The sequence below is a fragment of the Entelurus aequoreus genome, linkage group LG08, assembly GCF_033978785.1.
Source record: "Entelurus aequoreus isolate RoL-2023_Sb linkage group LG08, RoL_Eaeq_v1.1, whole genome shotgun sequence".
NCBI lineage: Eukaryota > Metazoa > Chordata > Actinopteri > Syngnathiformes > Syngnathidae > Entelurus > Entelurus aequoreus.
In genome coordinates, this window is record NC_084738.1 from 70,912,123 (window position 1) to 70,933,475 (window position 21,353).

At 41.2% G+C, this 21,353-nt stretch overlaps 1 pseudogene; it reads left to right on the forward strand.

The window, feature by feature from the left end:
- LOC133656269 (glutamate receptor ionotropic, NMDA 2C-like) overlaps positions 1 to 18,426 on the forward strand; it is a 181,251-nt pseudogene extending 162,825 nt beyond the window's left edge.
- The last annotated feature ends 2,927 nt before the right edge of the window (positions 18,427 to 21,353 follow it).

Consider the following 21,353-nt stretch of genomic DNA (forward strand, 5'->3'; position numbering starts at 1 on the left):
GCTAATAATAGAATGCTAACGATTGCGCCACAAAATTGGCGACAGTCCAGTTTGTTTGCTGTAAGGAGGCTGGCTCTCTCAGAAGATATAAAAACCCTGCAGTTAGAATGATAAATACCAAAATAAAGACACTGATACCTGCTAAATTAGCTAAAAAAGCGAAAATGCTAACTGTAACATGCGCCAAGTACCAAAATACTGTAAGTTACTCCAGTGTTATTCAACCACCAAAAATAAACAAAAGGTGAGTGCCCCTAAGAAAAGGCATTGAAGCTTAGGGAAGGCTATGCAAAACAAAACTAAAACTGAACTGGCTGCAAAGTAAACAAAAACAGAATGCTGGACGACAGCAAAGACTTACTGCGTCCACAAAGTACATCCAAACTTGACATGGCAATCAACAATGTCCCCACAAAGACGGATAAAAACAACTGAAATATTCTTGATTGCTAAACAAAGGCAGTAACAAAATATTTGACTCTGAGTTGTGTACCTGCAAATTTGCAAAAAAGGCTAATAATAGAATGCTAACGATTGCGCCACAACATTGGCGACAGTCCAGTTTGTTTGGCTGTAAGGAGGCTGGCTCTCTGGGAAGATATAAAAACCCTGCAGTTAGAATGATAAAAATACCAAAATAAAAGACACTGATACCCGCTAAATCAGCTAAAAAAGCGAAAATACTAACTGTAACATGCGCCAAGTACAAAAAAAATGTAAGTTACTCCAGTGTTATTCAACCACCAAAATAAACAAAAGGTGAGTGCCCCTAAGAAAAGGCATTGAAGCTTAGGGAAGGCTATGCAGAACAAAACTAAAACTGAACTGGCTGCAAAGTAAACAAAAACCGAACGCTGGACGACAGCAAAGACTTCTGCCTAACAAAATATTTGACTCTGAGTTGTGTACCTGCAAATTTTGCAAAAAAAAGGCTAATAATAGAATGCTAACGATTGCGCACAAAATTGGCGACAGTCCAGTTTGTTTGGCTGTAAGGAGGCTGGCTCTCTCGGAAGATATAAAAACCCTGCAGTTAGAATGATAAAATACCAAAATAAAGGACACTGATACCTGCTAAATCAGCTAAAAAAGCGAAAATGCTAACTGTAACATGCGCCAAGTACCAAAATACTGTAAGTTACTCCAGTGTTTTTCAACCACCAAAAAATAAACAAAAGGTGAGTGCCCCTAAGAAAAGGCATTGAAGCTTAGGGAAGGTCACACAGAACAAAACTAAAACCGAACTGGCAACAAACTAAAGAAAAACAGAACGCTGGACGACAGCAAAGACTTACTGCGTCCACAAAGTACATCCAACTTGACATGGCAATCAACAATGTCCCCACAAAGACGGATAAAAACAACTGAAATATTCTCGATTGCTAAAACAAAGCAGTAACAAAATATATGACTCTGAGTTGTGTACCTGCAAATTTTGCAAAAAAAGGCTAATAATAGAATGCTAACGATTGCTCACAAAATTGGCGTCAGTCCAGTTTGTTTGGCTGTAAGGAGGCTGGCTTTCTGGGAAGATATAAAAACCCTGCAGAATGGTGTGGAGTGTGAGGGGAATGATTATCTCCATCACACCACACACACACACACACACACACACACACACACACACACACACACACACACACACACACACACACACACACACACACACACACACACACACACACACACACACACACCACACACACACTCACACACATGCAGCACAAACACACCATGAAGGCTGCCTGATGTGTGGAGTTAATATCCACCTCCACTGAGAGGTTGAAGTATATTCACAAACACACCCTGACATACAACATTTGAGTGACAAAAATGGCCAATAAGAGATATTGTCGATGAATTGTGGCGGCGGCCAACCCTTCAACGTAATCCGTGCTCCCCCCCGTCGCCTCCAGGAGACACTCAGCGCCTGGAGACGGTGTGGCTGTCGGGCATCTGCCAGAACGAGAGAACGAGGTGATGAGCAGCAAGCTGGACATCGACAACATGGCGGGCGTCTTCTACATGCTGCTGGTGGCCATGGGCCTCAGCCTGCTGGTGTTCGCCTGGGAGCACCTGCTCTACTGGAAGCTGCGCCACTCGCTGCGCAAGTCGCGCAAGCTCGACTACATGCTGGCCGTCAGCAGGGTGAGGCAGTGGCGACGCGTTCGGGTGTACTGGGAAGTAGGAGAATCTGCGATTTTAGTTAACATATATATATATATATATTTTTTTTTTTTAGCCTCAGGAAGCGGGCAAAAACAATATTTCCATCAGTGACGTCCACAGGAAAAAAAAATATTTAAACGTAGGATAAAATTAACTGTAAAATACTTGTATTAATTTTTTTAAATCAAGCAACATGCCCTGCATGTTGATCTAATTGTACAAAACCCCAAACCCGTGAAGTTGGCACGTTGTGTAAATGGTGAATAAAAACAGAATACAATGATTTGCAAATCCTTTTCAACTTATATTCAGACAAAAAACCATGCTTGGTAGAAAACGCTCAAACATAAAGCTTCACTCTTCCTAAATGCGCTAGCTCAGGGGTCACCAACCTTTTTGAAAGCAAGAGCTACTTCTTGGGTACTGATTAATGCGAAGGGCTACCAGTTTGATACACACTTCAATAAATTGCCAGAAATAGCCAATTTGCTCAATTTACCTTTAACTCTATGTTATTATTGATAATTAATGATATTTATACTTAATCGAACGGTTTAAAAGAGGAGAAAACACGAAAAAAAATGACAATTAAATTCTGAAACATAGTTTATCTTCAATTTCGACTCTTTAAAATTCAAAATTCAACCGGAAAAAAAGAAAAGAAAAACTAGCTAATTCGAATCTTTTTGAAAAAATTAAAAAAATAATTTATGGAACATCATTAGTCATTTTTCCTGATTAAAATTAATTTGAGAATTTTGATGACATGTTTTAAATAGGTTAAAATCCAATCTACACTTTGTTAGAATATATAACAAATTGGACCAAGCTATATTTCTAACAAAGACAAATCATTATTTCTTTTAGATTTTCCAGAACAAAAATTTTAAAAGAAATTCAAAAGACATTGAAATAAGATTTAAATTGGATTCTACAGATTTTCTAGATTTGCCAGAATAATTGTTTTTGTATTTTAATCATAATAAGTTTGAAGAAATATTTCACAAATATTCGTAGTCGAAAAAACAGAAGCTAAAATGAAGAATTAAATTAAAATGTATTTATTATTCTTTACAATAAATTTTTTTTTTACTTGAACATTGATTTAAATTGTCAGGAAAGAAGAGGAAGGAATTTAAAAGGTAAAAAGGTATATGTGTTTTAAAAATCCTAAAATAATTTTTAAGGTTGTATTTTTTTCTCTAAAATTGTCTTTCTGAAAGTTATAAGAAGCAAAGGAAAAAAATTAATGAATTTATTTAAACAAGTGAAGACCGAGTCTTTAAAATATTTTCTTGGATTTTCAAATTCTATTTGAGTTTTGTCTCTCTTAGAATTAAAAATGTCGGGCAAAGCGAGAACAGCTTGCTAGTAAATAAATGAAAATTAAAAAATAGAGGCAGCTCACTGGTAAGTGCTGCTATTTGAGCTATTTTTAGAACAGGCCAGCGGGCTACTCATCTGGTCCTTACGGGCTACCTGGTGCCCGCGGGCACCGCGTTGGTGACCCCTGCGCTAGCTTGATGTTAATTTACATGGGATTTGCCATAGACAGGCTACTATTAGCATGAGCGATTTTACATGGCGATTTGAACACCTCCAAATGTGTTATTGAAAACTACAACTGGGATCACAGGTGTCAAAATCAAGGCCCGAGGGCCAAATGTGGCCCGCCACTTCATTTTATTTGGCCCTCGAAAGCCTGCAAATAACATGTATCAATAAAGTACTGTAACTTTTCTTACTAAATGTATTATTTCTTAAAAAAACGTATGTACTCCATGTAATCGCAAATTATGTTAACTTAAATATTGTCTAATTATGCAAAAATAAATTATCAAACATTCAAACCATTTTTAAAATAGAAATAAATACTAATAATAATGATTTCAAAGCAAGTTATCCATCAAATTGTGCAATGTAAAAGTAGCAATAGATTTCATGGTAAAATTGTGACATTTTATTGTGTTTTTTACAGCATTTTTCTCTAAATGAAAACAACTGTACTTTTTTTTTACTGTAATAAACTGTGGTGTTGTTTTGGCATTTACAGTAATACACCTGAAAAATCTACAGTTGTTGATTTGCCGTAAAAAGAAAAAAAAACTGGCATCTCAGGTGCTAAAATGTTACTGTAAAATTGCAGTTTTTTTATTTACAGTAAAAAAAACAAATGTGAATTTTACAGTAAGATTCTGGCAACTGAGCTGCCTATTATTTACTATGAAAACAGCAATACCGTTTTTCCATTTACAGTAATAAACACAAAATTTTGAGGTGAAATTATCGCAACTTACCATATTTTTTTTACATTTTACTTTCCCAAAAAATTCCCTAATAAAATACATTTAAAAATGGTGTAATAATAGTATTCACTGTTAGAAGCGGCCCTCTGGGGCCAAACATAACTGCCATGTGGCCCTCAGTGAAAACCACTTTGACACCTCTGACTTAAATGAATGTTACAATCCAACAGCTGGTGTGTAATGAGCACAGTACTTACATGATTAAAACTTTGTAGGGCGCAACACAAAGTTTCTATACGCCAGTGAAACAACACGGCATAGGTAGCCTACGTAGTCCTGCCATCTAATGACAACTGAGATCAGAAAACAAGTTATAACTGGACAGCGCTAGCTTGATGCTAGTTTACGTGGGATTTGCCATAGACAGGCTACTATTAGCATCAGCGATTTTGCATGGCGATTTGAACACCTTCAAATTTGTTAATGGAAACTACAACTTGGATGAATGCTACAATCCAACAGCTGGTGTGTCATGAGCACAGTTATGAGCACAGAACTTACATGATTAACACTTTGTAGGGCGCAGCGGTTGCAGACTAAACACCGGCTCGCGTAAACGATCACTCAGGCAGACGGACCGAGCCAAACTCCCCCGGAGTAATGTTGCCATTTTCAACACCGATCAAAAAAAAAAGTATGCTCGGTAGAAAACGCTCAAACGTAACGTAAGGCTCCGCTCTTCCAAAAAATGCGCTAGCTCGATGCTAGTTTACATGGGATTTTCCATAGACAGGCTACTATTAGCATCAGCAATTTTACATGGCGATTTGAACACCTCCAAAATTGTTAACGAAAACTACAACTTGGATGAATGTTACAATCCAACAGCTGGTGGGTAATAAGCACAATACTTAGACGATTAACACTTTGTAGGGCGCGACACAACGTTTAACTTCCTGCGAAACAACACGGCATATGTAGCCTGCACACTACTGCCATTTAATGACAACTGAGATCAGAAAACTAGTTATAACTGGACAGCACAAATATCATAATAAGCTCATTTTTAAATGTTACATTAAAAAATAAAATTTTATTAACAAACAATTAACATTTATTAACACACACAGGCTACTATTAGCATCAGCGATTTTACATGGCGATTTGAACACCTCCAAATTTGTTCATGAAAAGTACAATTTGGATGAATGCTACAATCCGACAGCTGTTGGGTAATGAAGGATATATATATATATTTTCATATATCCATATTTTTGTGTTTCTTCTTTCCTCCATAATCGTATTACAAAATAGCTAGTATTCTTCCTTCTTTACTAGTCTGCAAAGTAAGGTGTCGGTCTTCTAGCAGTGGAATGCAGAGAGTAGAGATAACACGAGAAGGAAGAATACTCCCTGTTCTGCTTCCCAGGCCAGACTCAAGATAAGAGACAAGGAGAATGTGTTTGAAGTGAGAGAAGTGAGGGCGGGGGGAGATATTGAAGAGGAGAGTGCATTCCGGGATGTTTTCAGATCAACTTGGGCTACGCATTTGTATGTGTTGTTCGAGGCTGGTCTCTATTGTCAAATATTTGACAATAAATTACAAAATACCTATTCTGTGCTTGGTGGTACCTTTGAGTTCAGTTTATATGTCATCTAAGGAACTTGGGACTGACCAGCGTTTTACATCCCACTTGGAGAAACATCTGGTCAAACGCAACAGTAATAAGCACAATACTTAGACGATTAACACTTTGTAGGGCGCGACACAACGTTTAACTTCCTGCGAAACAACATAGCATATGTAGCCTGCACAGTACTGCCATCTAATGTCTTGGAAGTGCAACTGCATTTCAAATGAGGCAGATCAGAAAATATAACACCTGGACAGCACTGTTATCATAATAAGCTCATTTTTAAATGTTACATTAAAAAATAAATGTTTTTATCAAACAATAAACATATATTAATAATATAATTCACTTATTAACACACACAAAAGTACCAAAAACTGGTGCCGTTGAGGACCTGTATCGATTCCCAGGTACCGTTTTTAGGGTCCGCACAGGCCCATTGTCAAAGGAATCCCAAAGGGAGTCCTTTTGCAATGGGACGAAAGGACACTATTGAAATTGTAACGTTTTATTATTATTCTTTATTCTTTATTATTATTATTCCGCAGCTTTGCGCACTACTTTGCCCCCCTTAACATGCTTCAAAACTCACCAAATTTGACACACAAATAGAAAAAAGTGACCCAAAAACTTTAGTAAAAAAACCTAACCTCAAAAATCAAAATTGCGCTCTAGCGCCCCCTAGGAAGAAAACTGCCTGTAACTCCCACTAGGAATGTCGTAGAGACATGAAACCTCTATGTAGGTCTCACTTAGACCTACTTTTTATTAATTAATTTCTTCGGGCAAAAATCAACAGGAAGTTGGCAATTTCCCCTTCAAGACAAAAAATGACTAAAAACACTCATTTTTGCCTCTTTGAGCTGTAATTTGACCCCTTTAAAATACTTCAAAACTCACCAAACTTCTCACACACATCGGGACTGGTGGAAATTGCCATCTAAAAAAAAAAACCGAACCCCAAAACTCAAAATTGTGCTCTAGCGCAATTTTTGAATAAAACAGAGACACAACTGCTCCTCAGAGGAAAACTCAAGACAAAACTGCTTGTAACTTCTCTCTTAGAGACATGAAACAAATATCTCTATGTAGGTCTCACCTAGACCTACATTTCTTAGATTGACATCCTTCAGCAAAAATCAACAGGAAGTTTGCTATCCCTCCTTCAAAACAAAATTTTTGTTAAAACCGGTCACCAAACATCAAACATTATCTCCTCCGAGCGCGTTTGTCGTTTCGGCTTCAAACTGCTACAGGAGAGAGATTGAACCCTTCTGATTAAAAGTTGACGACGGCGTTTCATTTAGTGCTACAGTTTTGATTTTACGTGCCTTCAAAGACCCGCAGCACTAAAGCTGCTCCGCTGCTTTTGTTTTAAGATGGCTGCTTAAAAGCAGAAAGCACCAGCGTGAGCACAGAATGCAGAGAAGGTAGTACACTACACAAGAGAATCTAACTCCCAGTACGAATATCGTAGAGACACGAAACAAAAACCTCTATGTAGGTCTCACTCAGGACTACCACTGGACAAAAGCATTGGGACACCTAGGACTAGCACCTGCCAAAATGCGGACCCGACCAACGCTGCTTGCAGCTTTAATTTTTAAATGTTTTTGGAGTCGTATTTTTTTCTACTTATTTTTGATCAAATCAACTTCAGTCTTTCAATTTTTCCAACTAAAAACTGACATTATTAGTTCATATTTGCATTCAAAGGGTTGGAATAAAATAAACAAATCTATGTTGACCTTTTTTTTTTCTTCTTCAAAATCTAGGACTGAAGTGATTTGAGAGATTTAACCAGAAACAGTTGGAAAATAATATAAATCCAAATATATGTATATATTTTTTATCATACACTCTTAAAAAACTCCCTGAGGACTTTTTGGTCCTGGCTGCACTTAACTGCTGCTAAATTATGTATACCCCCAGAAGGTGTAACACCTTGGATGCTGCAGGAAAAAAAAGCATTTTGTTGCCTGTCCTCGCTTGCTAAAATTAGACTCGGCCATGAAATACAATCAATTAATCCTTCAAAAATATCTTATTTTTTTTAGATATTTACTGTATTTACTCTTTATCCCGTTTCTTTAAAAAAAAAAAAAAAAAAAAAAAAAAGTTTTTAATAAAAATAAGTTCTTTTATGAAAAAAGTGGAATATTCCATATTTACAAAGTACAATTATTTATTGTTCTCTATATTCAAAGATATTCCGACATTAAACCCGTCATCTTACCTCCATTACTTTTTTAACTAACGACTGTAATGTGCCTCATTATAAGATGCCATCAGCATAAATCCCATGTGACCACATTTCAAGTGGCGTTCCATATTTGAGGGCTAAAAACTCCTGTTACTCAAAATGAGTCACATTCGCCAAGATGGTGATATTTACGACGATATTAGGGTTGTCCCGATACCAATATTTTGGTACTTTCGATACTTTTCTAAATAAAGGGGACCACAAAAAAATTGCATTATTGGCTTTATTTGAACAAAAAATCTTATTGTACATGAAACATGTGTTTATTATTGCAATTTAGTCCTTAAATAAAATAGTCAACTTGTCTTTTAGTAGTAAGTAAACAAACAAAGGCTCCTAATTAGTCTGCTGACGTATGCAGTAACATATTGTGTCATTCATACACCTATTATTTTGTCTACATTATGAGGGACAAGCTGTAAAAAATGATTATTAATCTACTTGTTCATTTACTGTTGATATCTGCTTATTTTCTCTTTCAACATGTTCTATCTACACTTCTGTTAAAATGCAATAATCACTTATTCTTCTCTTCTTTGATACTTTACATTAGTTTTGGATGATACCACACGTGTAGGTATCGATTCGATACCAAGTAGTTACAGGATCATACATTGGTCATATTCAAAGTCCTGACATATGAATTTTTAAATAAGTCAAAAATGATTGTGTGACGTTGTGATGTAATCATAGTAGTATCGACTAGATACACTCTTGTACTTGGTATCATTACAGTGGATGTCTGGTGTAGATCCACCCGTGGCGTTTGTTTACATTGTGACGCCGGTGAGCTATTGTCTCCTCCTACGGTGTGTAGTGAAGCATGTTTTGATACTCCTCGTCCTCCAGTGATAACGAAGTACTCTGTGTGTGTGCGCTGCCGAACGTGCTCCTCTGCTCGTAAAACCCAGCAATGTCACGACGTGACGACTCGCCGTCATGTCCGTTAAGAAAATAAAATAAAAAAATACAGGGAACCGGTACTTTTCAAACAGAGTACTGTTCCGTTTTTTTTTTTTTTATTCATTAGTGCCGCGATAGTATACCGGTACCGGTATACCGTACAACCCTAGTTCATGTGCTTATAAATGTTATTTTTGTAACGTTCAATAATGATATCTTGTTTTCCTACACTTCTGAGTCTCATTTGCAAGTTTTATGTAGCAGACTTTGTCCGCCGTTGCCATTCCACGACATTCGATGCGTTGCCGGAGTCAGGAAGTAGTCTTTGCCATTAAGCTGAGTGTGCGTTTTTTTTTTTAGCCCTACAAATGTTTGTACTACTACTACTAATAATAATAATAATATATTTTATTTGTAAAAAGCACTTTACATTGAGTAAACAACCTCAAAGTGCTACAGTGTATTAAAACAAATACAAATAAAAAGATAAGAAAAATAAATAAAAATCAAAACTAGAAGAGCCAAATAGCTAGAACTGGTATGCATATATCTATAAAAAAAGAGGCATTTTTAAAAAGAAGGGTTTTTAAGCCTTTTTTAAAAGCGTCCACAGTCTGTGGTGCCCTCAGGTGGTCAGGTTGTACTGCAAGTATTGTACTTATTACACAGCAGCTGTTTGATTTGCATGGCGCGTCTTAGTTTTGACGACCAAATTCACGCAATTTGGTAGCATGTATGTGGTCGAGGGGGGGAATATTTGATTTGATTAAAAATCGATTATCGACGCATCTATAATTTATGTATATTGATGCAGTTTAAAAAAAAAAAATGTTGTTTCACTAAATAAGCATTTATCAAACAGTGCATTTGAAATAAGAAACAGTTAAATTCATTCCCACATTCATTAAATTAATGGAAATGTCAGCAAAATTGGAACATAACTACCCTAAAATAAAGTGTTGTTGTCAGCTGAATTTGGGGGGGGGGGGGGGGGGTAAAAGCATATTCAGTCAAAGGCTGGACTCCAGGGAGGGGGTCCATACTGAAGCCAAGGAAAAACACCTCGTAGCCTTTGCACACATAAACAAGTTACATAGAATCCACAAAACTTGCAACAGAGCTGCTGTATAAGCGCTAGTCAGCCGTCCATCGCCCCTAAGGGATTCAAGCGTCGAGAGCGTTGAATATGTGTGTGTGGCGTATATTTATACGGCGCCTGAATCAGGACCTGGTCGGTACCTACAAAAGTACCCGATTCAGTGCCCATCCCTCCCGCTTCAAGTGTTGGCGCCATGCTTTCCAGCAAGTGCCAGTAAGACAACGCTAAATCGGCGTGGATTGATGTTTTCCTGCCGTAATCGAGAAGCCTCGTTTAAAACAATTACTGAAAAGGCCGTAGAGGGGATAAAAGCGCTAATTCGGGGGATTTGCTCGAACGTTTAACTTTAAGGGTTTGGCAATTAGCGTGACTCAGCAGCTGGTTATTGTTGTCGGGGAATGTGACTATTGAGACGTGAGGCTTCAATGGACTCCAGCCTCTCTGCTGCTCTTCAGCGTAATTACACCATTGAGACAGGATCCCTCTTCTTCTTTTTTTTGATTAGATTAGCGGCTAAGTGACTATCAGATCGTTAATCCGCATCAGGCCCCCCCCGGGGGCAAATTGAATTGAGCTTTCTTTTCCCGGAATCTGGGCGTCGGGAGCGTCCGCGGGATTTGTGTTTGCGCGTCGTTTGACTCGGGAGTTTAGCGCGGCGTCATCTGGTCCCCCGGTTTTTTTTTCTCGGGGTCTCAGGGGAATGCATAATGAATGTGATGCTAAGTATTCCCCCGGTGATAAAAGGAGATTTTAAAGGCCTACTGAAAGCCACTACTAGCGACCACGCAGTCTGATAGTTTATATATCAATGATGAAATCTTAACATTGCAACACATGCCAATACGGCCGGGTTAACTTAGAAAGTGACATTTTAAATTTCCCGCTAAACTTCCGGTTGAAAAGGTCTATGTATGATGACGCATGCGCGTGACGTCAATCGTTGAACCGGAAGTATTCGGACTCCATTGAATCCAATACAAAACTCTGTTTTTATCTCAAAATTCCACAGTATTCTGGACGTCTGTGTTGGTGAATCTTTTGCAATTTGTTTAATGAACAATGGAGACTGCAAAGAAGAAAGCTGTAGGTGGGATTGGTGTATTAGCGGCTGGCTGCAGCAACACAACCAGGAGGACTTTGACTTGGATAGCAGACGCGCTATCCGACGTTAGCCGCCGACCGCATCGATGATCGTGGTGAAGTCCTTCGTCGCGCCGTCGATCGCTGGAACGCAGGTGAGCACGGGTGTTGATGAGCAGATGAGGGCTGGCGTAGGTGGAGCGCTAATGTTTTTAGCATAGCTCTGACAAGGTCCCGTAGCTAAGTTAGCTTCAATGGCGTCGTTAGCAACAGCATTGCTAGGCTTCGACTGGCGGCACAGCATTAACCGTGTGGTTACAGGTCCAGTGTTTGGTTCGGTGTCTCCTGATAGTAGTATTGTTGATCTTCTGTCTATCCTTCCAGTCAGGGGCTTATTTCTTTTGTTTCTATCCGCATTTAAGCACGATGCTATCACGTTAGCTCCGTAGCTAAAGTGCTTCGCCGATGTATTGTCGTGGAGATAAAAGTCACTGCGAATGTCCATTTCACGTTCTGGACTCTCATTTTCAAGAGGATATAGTATCCGAGGTGGTTTAAAATACAAATCCGTGATCCACAATAGAAAAAGGAGAGAGTGCGGAATCCAATGAGCCCTTTTACCTAAGTTACGGTCAGAGCGAAAAAAGATACGTCCTGCACTGCACTCTAGTCCTTCACGCTCACGTTCCTCATCCACGAATCTTTCATCCTGGCTCAAATTAATGGGGTAATCGTCGCTTTCTCGGTCCGAATCGCTCTCGCTGCTGGTGTAAACAATGGGGAAATGTGAGGAGCCCTTCAACCTGCGACGTCACGCTACTTCCGGTACAGGCTAGGCTTTTTTTTTATCAGCGACCAAAAGTTGCGAACTTTATCGTCCATGTTCTCTACTAAATCCTTTCAGCAAAAATATGGCAATATCGCGAAATGATCAAGTATGACACATAGAATGGATCTGCTATCCCCGTTTGGATAAAAAAATGTCATTTCAGTAGGCCTTTAAAAATCCCATCAAAGTAATCCTGGTAAGAGTCTGTGTTGTCCCAGTTCTCTACAGGCGTCTGTGTATCGAAGTCAAAAGTCCTCCTGGTTAGAGTCTCTGTTATCCGAGTTCTTCCATCTTGACTGCATCTTTCGGGAATGTAAACAAAGAAGCGCCGGCTGTGTACTGTTGTTGCTGACTACGTTCGAAAAATACGTCCATTTCGCACCGACAACTTTCTTCTTTGCTTGCTCAGCTTCTTTCTCCATAATGCAATGAACATGATTGCAACAGATTCACCAACACAGATTTCCAGAATACTGTGGAATTATGAAATGAAAACAGAGCTTTTTCGTATTGGCTTCAATGTGGAAGGCATACCCGTGTTCCCCGGGTTACGTCACGCGCATACGGCATCCTCAGAGGCGTTTCGAACCGGAAGTTTAGCGGCAAATTTAAAATGTCACTTTATAAGTTAACCCGGCCGTATTGGCATGTGTTGTAATGTTAAGATTTCATCATTGATATATAAACTATCAGACTGCGTGGTCGGTAGTAGTGGCTTTCAGTAGGCCTTTAAAGTGGTGTCTTTCCGGCGGACAGACCGGGGAAGGGGGTGGGCGGGTGTAAGGATCGGTGTAACTCGGCCTGTCGCCATCAATATCTCAATATTTTTTCCGTAAAGTAAAAACAAAACAGTCCTAGTTACCTGAGATACTAAGTATGTCATTATTATGACTTAGTAAGTCAAAATAATGACAAATTAATGACTTACTGTAAGTTAGCGTTTGAAAAAAAGAGTTAAAAGTGGGGCCACATGCTGACATGTGTTCAACTCATCATGCTTAATTTATTACAGCATTATCGGAAGCCTGTAGTTGATTTTTATTATGTAAATGTTATATTTTTATCAACATGTGATAGCAGGGACCCTGTCATTCAAAACACGCTGCTACATTACTAATGATTAATGTAACTATAGCTGAAAAAAATAGTACAATAGCAATAGGAGAGACTATTCATCCCTGAACACCATGGAGTTCATGTAAGCTTTTTACATTATTATATCAACTATCAGAGACAGAAACTCTTCATTTAACATAATGTCCTTTTTTGCTGCTTCAACACAGCTCAATCAACACAGAAAAAGGTCAAGTGAAATAACTTAGTTGTTAACTGTAGGTCAATAATGCTTGTTTTTCGATCAGACAGACAGGGCTTTGCTGTCCGTAACACACACACACAGTGAGCTAACTTTACGCTAAAAGCTAATTAGCCTTCACCTCAAGGACTGCGAGCGAGCTGAGCTGCCGCTTATGTTTCTAGAACGTCAACGGGCTCATAGTGATGTTACTAGTACTTGACTTGGAAGTGTTTATTATAATTTGGGGAGAGTCCGCTGCATTATGCTCACCTGCTAAACACCTGTCCGCTCACCCGCACCCTCTCTCCTCTCTGCCTGCCTAAGCACTGACTACATGCGCTCTGAATACGCACTGCTGATTGGCTGTTACCGCTCTGCGTGTAACCAATCAGATGGTTCTGTGGGTGGGACAATGCTGGGTGCCGCAGAGACGAACTGACAGAGGCAGTACGAAGCGGAGCAGCTTGTTAAGACTTTAGTTTAGGCGGTGGCGGCCACCTTAACAACAAAGCGCTGCGGGAAACCCTGCAGTACATATTCCGTACAATTGACCACTAAATGGTAACACCCCAATAAGTTTTTCAACTTGTTTAAGTCGGGGTCCACGTTAATCAATTCATGCTGGCAATGTGTACCTTTGTGGTGTACAGCCCTTTGTTTTTCAACTGTGGTTGTTTTTAAAGGGCTTTATAAATAAAGTTGGTATGGTATGGTATGGTATGGTATGGTATGTACCTTGAGCCTCTTTTTGAGCACCAAATACGGTGGCGGGCCGTGCGTTTCCCACCTAGGCCTTCAGTGATGTCCGACTTCACTGATTACCCCCCCAAAATACCATCGTGGATGACCACTGCTGGATAAATAATACACAGGAACACATTTATAATAATAATAATAATAATAATAATAATGAATTACATTTGTAACGCACTTTACATTAGTTAAAATCTCAAAGTGCTACAAAGTATTAAAAAAAAAAAAAAAATAGAAACAACCGTATACTTGTTTCACCGAATAAAGTAGCCTTTTGTAATACATTTTTTGAAATATTGTTTTTCTTCAATATTTTTCAATATAGTAGGCTTTTTTCATTATTTATTTTTTAACATATTATTATTTTTTAAAATATATTTTTCAATATAATAACCTTTTTTTTCTTGTTTACATTTTTTTTTCTTTCTATTATGTAGCCTTGAGAGGGTTCTACTGTAAATTACAGTACTCACAGGTAGCCCGGAAGATCCTCATTGCTATGGTTTTCACCCGGCCACTACAACACCGCCACAACATGGAAACGCTCCGTCACATCCTGGGTTAGAACTTGGTTTTAAGTGCTGAACCATAGCCATGTGTCGTTTTTCAAAAATTCTCGTCAACTGGACAGTCGCAGTTACGATCGTTAGCTGCGTTGTTAGCGTTCCGGGTTGTTAGCATTGGGTGTCCTGTGTTATTGATGTTGAAGAAGACGTGCATCTTGGATCAGCGGAGTTCATCTCCTCTTTGCCCGAAGATGCTGATAGCAGTCTTGTTAGCCTTACGTTCCGCGCCGAGTCCGATTCTACGTCCTGATGTAGTCTTTTAACATCGCTCGCGTCGCAGGCTCGCCGATGTAGAGATGTGTTATTGATGAGGCAGGGGTTGGTGATGATCAACATCAAAAAGTTGTTCTTTTAGTGCACCTCGATTATAGAACCTCTGATACTTATTTGAAATTGTTGAAAAAATACTACATTGTAACCCTAAACCTTTACAGATACACTACAATGCTTTTCTTTAAAGCTGACTCTCTGTTCTTTTGTTATTTGTTGGTTTTCATCGTGCGTCCTTCTCTTCCAGGGTATCTACAGTTGCTTCAAAGGAGTGGAAGATCACGGGCGTTCATCCGGTCTCGCCAAACCGGACCTGACGTCCAACTACGCCCAAGCCAACATGCTGAAGATGCTGCGCACCGCCAAAGGCCTGGTCTCCACCGCCAATGTGGAGAGCTCGCTGGACAACGCCACCAAGACCATCGAGCACTTGAGCCGGCACAGCTGTAGCTTGCCCGTTCGTGTCCCGCACATACCCACGGATACCGTACCGGGGGGATTCGCGTATGTCATGGAGAACCACTTCCCGCAGAGGTCCGTCTCCCCCACTCTGGCCACCGTGACGTCGCTAAAACAGCAAAGGGGTGTGAGCAGGCCCACGCCGCTGCGCTACACCCTCCCGACTCGCTCTACTTCCTGTTTGTACGATCGCTTGCTTCCTGTCTCTAGCCTCAGCAGCCCCCACTTGGCGGTTAGCGAGACGCTCCCGCATCAGCATCCCCACCACTACCAGACCACCGGAAGACTCTATGTAGACGCCCAACCGCGCTCGCCGTTTATCTCCTACACCGACTTGCAGCTGCCTGACATCTACACCTCCCATCCCGTCTCCTTGGCCCATAAGCAGCAAGCGGAAGGAGGCGTCTACCAGAGGAAAAGGAGGTCTAAGAGCTTCCAGTGTGGAGATGGGGATGCAGAGAGGAGAACATTTCGGAATCATGAAAAGATCGACCCTCCCGTCTGCCTTAGTGAGCTGAAAGCCAACCACCTTCAGGACAACCACATCTCGGCGCCCAGCATGGAGAGCATCTACTCTGTGGAGGGCACGTGTCCTCAGGTGGAGAACTACAGCTCCTGGCCCCCAGAGGACCTCATGGTAAGAGGAAAACGCAGGCGCCGCCGCTCCTCTTTCCTCAAAGCGACTTGGGGCAGCGAGCAGATCCACCAGCTCGACGAGTCCCAGTCATCCCTATCCAGCCAGTCGCCCTCCACACTTCCAGACCTGTTTCCCTGCATCCTTACCCAGACAACACCCGCTAAGGCCTCGAACCCCGCCCACGTCCGAAACAACCTGTGCCTCCCTCGAAACCAGGCCTACCTCCACATAAGGGAGGACCACAGGAGGCCCACCGGGCGCAAGGGCCAAAGGCTGAAATACTCCCACTCCACTCATCTCCCGACGTACGGCGAAGCGGTGCAGCACGGTGCTGGTCTTGGGCGAGGGATGGTGCGGCGAGCCACTAGCTTGCTCAGCAAACAATACACCCACTACCTGAACTCTTACCCTGGACTACCACTCTACCACTCACCACTGCAGCACCACAACCAGGCCCCAGGTAGCCAGCGGGGCCCCGGCCCAGTGTGCCAGCTGCTGGCCTGCGGTGGTGGACGATGCGGGGGTCAGAGGGCACTTTTGTACCAAGACAGTGTGTACGGAGGCTACGGGGTCTATCAGGGCTCTCGGACTGGGTCAGAGACTCATGTGAGTCAAGGAGGAGTCAGCCAGCCTGCGGGGAGCCCGTGCGTGGTTCGTCCCTGGAAACGGGTATCCAGTTTGGAGTCGGAGGTGTGAACCAAAAGGAGACAACTGACCACTGCGGAGAAGGTCAAGTCATTATTGTACCAGGTCTGTAGGTTCTTGTGAGTTTAAATGGATGTGACTGCACCGTTGCCAGTTGACCCTCCAGAACACTGTTGGAACTTGGCAAGATTGAGCTTCTCGCTGCTTGCTTGTCCGTTTTCATGCGCTTTAAAGGTGTCCGCGGTGTCGGCGCGTGGTGGATGTATAACCAGAGTGATCCTGCTGTGATTGTAGTGTATATATTTCACTGTGGATGGATTTCAGGCTTTAGTGTTGTTGACTTGATAAAGCCGCGAGGAGATGAAAGAATCTTTGAAAACTGTCACCAAAAAAAAACAACAAAAAGCAGCCATTGTAGCGACGCGTCATAATAGAACACACACAAACTAGACATTTTGACAGAGCAGCGTTTTTCTGGGACGGCATAATCAGTTTGAGACATCTGCAAAAAGATATCAGGTACCTTCTTTAAAGCGGCTATCTATTTTTGTAGCAACATATTAGATTATAAATTGTACTGTCACAGACGAGACCAGATGTGAAGGCTTGTCTTTGCGGAAGCCGTTGATGGTAGATTAGTCTGTTTGTTGGCAGGTTTATGCAAAAACAGCAAAACCGATTTCCACAGAACTTTGTAGGAAACGAGCGCGAGTGAGGAACCCGTAATTTCGGCGCGGGTCGAGGGAGTTATTTCCTCTTGCTGTCCACCCAGATCAGAGTAGCACTCTGTCTTCCATGAACCAGGAAATAGCCTGCCAGCTAGCAAACGCAACACTGAGAAAGAGACGTCACCGGTTAGCCGCGAGCTAATGGCTAACTATTGTAGCATGTAGCAGCTTGACAGCCCGACATTTCCCTCAGGGGTTGACAGAGACCAAAAAGCTGAAGAAAGTCAGACCCGCATACGTCGCTTAATCCGTAAACGCTAACCTGTGTAATCGCTCTACTGCCGCCGAGTGGCCATAAAAGGAAGGCGCGTGCATCCGATGAACAGCGCTTACTGAAAGCAGTCCACATGAACACAAAGTGAAGATCTGGACAGCACTGACCAGCACAAGGTGTCTTATTAACGAAACCACGGGGCTCTCGTTCCTCACTGGGTCTCAGCTTGGGGCCGCGGTACAGCACAGACAACACACAGGGCCTCACAAATACGTAAACGTATTTAATCGAAAATGCTATATCGATGTGTTATTTGACTGTCATTATTCATGTAATCTACTTATGATAGGAATTTATAGTCACTTTTAGACATTTTCTAATTTCTGGCACACGGTGTAAATCTTGCCTATTTGTTACTATTGTATTACTAACTCAGCTCTGTTTGCCTATTAGGATTTTCACCCCCCACCCTCCTCTTTTCTGCTCTTTTGTATTCCCCCCATCGTCCTCCTGCTTTCCCGTCCCCCCGTTAATTGCTTAATGATCAATTTTAAATGAGGCGATTGAGAGCTATTATATTATCTGTATCACCCATGGTTCCTCACCCCTGTAATTAATCACTTAGAACAATTAAAGAGCCTTTTTGGATGAATACAAGTACGTGTCTCTTTCTGCGAAGAGCCTTGTGTCACATGTTTATACCGATGTATCGACTTGTTTCCTGCCTTGAATGGTTTTGGTCGATCTTAGGGCGAGGGTTAAAGAGTAGGGCCAGGGTTAAGGGTTAGGGTTGGTTCTAAGATACCTGAACCAAACAGGCAATTCCAGAGTAAGGCTGAATCACAGTTTTCCACCTTACCCCTTGTATTAGTACTATATGCCCTCGGTTTTGTGCGTTCCCGTCGAGCAAGTATAAGAACGATTAGACAGTTTATCGGTATTCAGATCTTTGCTACGTAAATATTACCAGGTTTTGACATTTCCCAGCAGGCGCAAGACATTGATACAACGTTGATGATACATATGTGTTTATTAAAACTGACTTCTAAACAACGTTGCGAAACAGTTGTATTTGTACATTGAGACAACGTTGGTGTCTAACCTTGGATCCACGTCGTTGGTTGGGAAATGACCAAATTTCAACGGTCAAATCAACCTGACATTGAATATATGTCATTAAAAAGCCTGTTGTTTCAACGTTGTATGTGTGTTGTAAAATATTGGTTAGGAAAAATGACCAAATTTCAATGGTCAAATCAACGTCAGAACCCAACATTGATTAAATGTCGTCAAAAAGCAGGTTGTTCCAACGTTATGTTTGAGGTGCTTAACTAATTCAACAAGTTCTTAACATTGTTTTAATGTCTTGTGCCTGCTGGGTTTTATTTTCATTTTAAATCGCTCGCAATATGAGCTAGCTAACATGGCTGTAGCTAGATAACTAGTGCTAGGAGAAATAGGATCCACCCTAATTCCACTTTTAATCCAGTGTTCCAGTGTTCCAGACTTAAGCACAGTCTGAAAACCAACTCCAACTGAACACGCTTTGTGGTGGTCCGCGTCCTAGATAGACAGGAAGTTTGGGTTGTGAGTCGACTACTGATTGACATGGAGTATCAGCAAAAAGTACAGGTATTGGATATCTCCACCAAGGTACGTAACGTTTTTGATTGTGCACCCACTCGGCATCCATTGCACCGGTCACCCAAGGTGGGGTCCCTTCCAAAGGATTCTCATTGTCTCCATTGGGTTGAGTTTTTTTCTTGCCCTTATATGAGATCCGAGCCTAGGATGACGTCATGGCTGGCAGTTGAGACATTTTTGATTAAGGGCTATACAGGTAAACTTTGATTGATTGATTGATTGTGTTTGATCATCTATGATTGAGTGTTGCAGGATTTCACAGAAACATTTTATCAGAAAATAAATCAATGCATTTCCCAGATTAGAGTTCAGGTTAGACCTAGAGTTAGAGATAGTGCCAGGGTTTGGTTGGTAGAAATCCTGGAATATTTGGATCTTCCAAAGACAATGAACATGCCATGCATAGTAATGGACACAAACTGAATCAACTGGGACTAAGGACCCTTTTAAGTTTCTGAGTCGTTTCTCTTACAACACTAAGAATGGAAAGACAGAGTCTAGTTTACCATTACAGACTCCTTAGTGCTCTGAAACAATTGACGACTGTTGGATTGACACCCAATTCCAATGTGCCTCCCAGCTACAACAACAACCCGGAACGTCCAGGACTTCGACGACTGTGAGAGGTACGTAATGTTTTTGTTTGTGTATTCATTCGGCATCCATTGCACCGGTCACCCGAGGTGGGGTCCCCCCATCTGCGGCCCCTTCCAAGGATTCTCGTTGTCCCCATTGGGTTGAGTTTTCTTCTTGCCCTGATGTCGTTGTGGCTTGTGAAGCCCTTTGAGACATTTGTGTTTAAGGGCTATATAAGTCAACTTTGTTTGATTGATTGTGTTCGATCATCTATGATTGAGTGTTATAGGATTACACAGAAACATGTTATCAGAAAATAACTCGATACATTTTCCAGATTAGGGTTCAGGGTTCAGGTTACGCCTAGAGATAGAGATAGTGCCAGGGTTTGGATGGTAGAAATCCTGGAATATTTGTATCTTCCAAAGACAATGAACATGCCATGCATAGAACTGGACACATTCTGAATCAACTGCGACTAAGGACACTTTTAAGTTTCTGAGTCGTTTCTCTCACAACACTAAGAATGGAAAGACCGAGTCTAGTTTAGTGCTCGGAAACAAGTGACGACTGTTGGATTGAATCCCAATTCCAATGTGCCTCCCAGCTACAACAACAACCCGGAACGTCCAGGACTTCGACGACTGTGAGAGGTACGTAATGTTTTTGTTTGTGTATTCATTCGGCATCCATTGCACCGGTCACCCGAGGTGGGGTCCCCCCATCTGCGGCCCCATCCAAGGATTCTCGTTGTCCCCATTGGGTTGAGTTTTCTTCTTGCCCTGATGTGGGATCTGAGCCGAGGATGTCGTTGTGGCTTGTGAAGCCCTTTGAGACATTTGTGTTTAAGGGCTATATAAGTCAACTTTGATTGATTGATTGTGTTCGATCATCTATGATTGAGTGTTATAGGATTACACAGAAACATGTTATCAGAAAATAACTCGATACATTTTCCAGATTAGGGTTCAGGGTTCAGGTTAGGCCTAGAGTTAGAGATAGTGCCAGGGTTTGGATGGTAGAAATCCTGGAATATTTGTATCTTCCAAAGACAATGAACATGCCATGCATAGAACTGGATACAATCTGAATCAACTGCGACTAAGGACCCTTTCAAGTTTCTGAGTCGTTCCTCTCATAACACTAACAATGGAAAGACAGAGTCTAGTTTACAGACTTTTTACAGTGCTCGGAAACATTGGAGGACTGTTGGATTGACGCCCAATTCCAATGTGCCTCCCAGCTACGACAACAACCCTGAACGTCCAGGACTTCTAACCGAATGTGAGAGGTACGTAATGTTTTTGTTTGTGTATTCATTCGGCATCCATTGCACCGGTC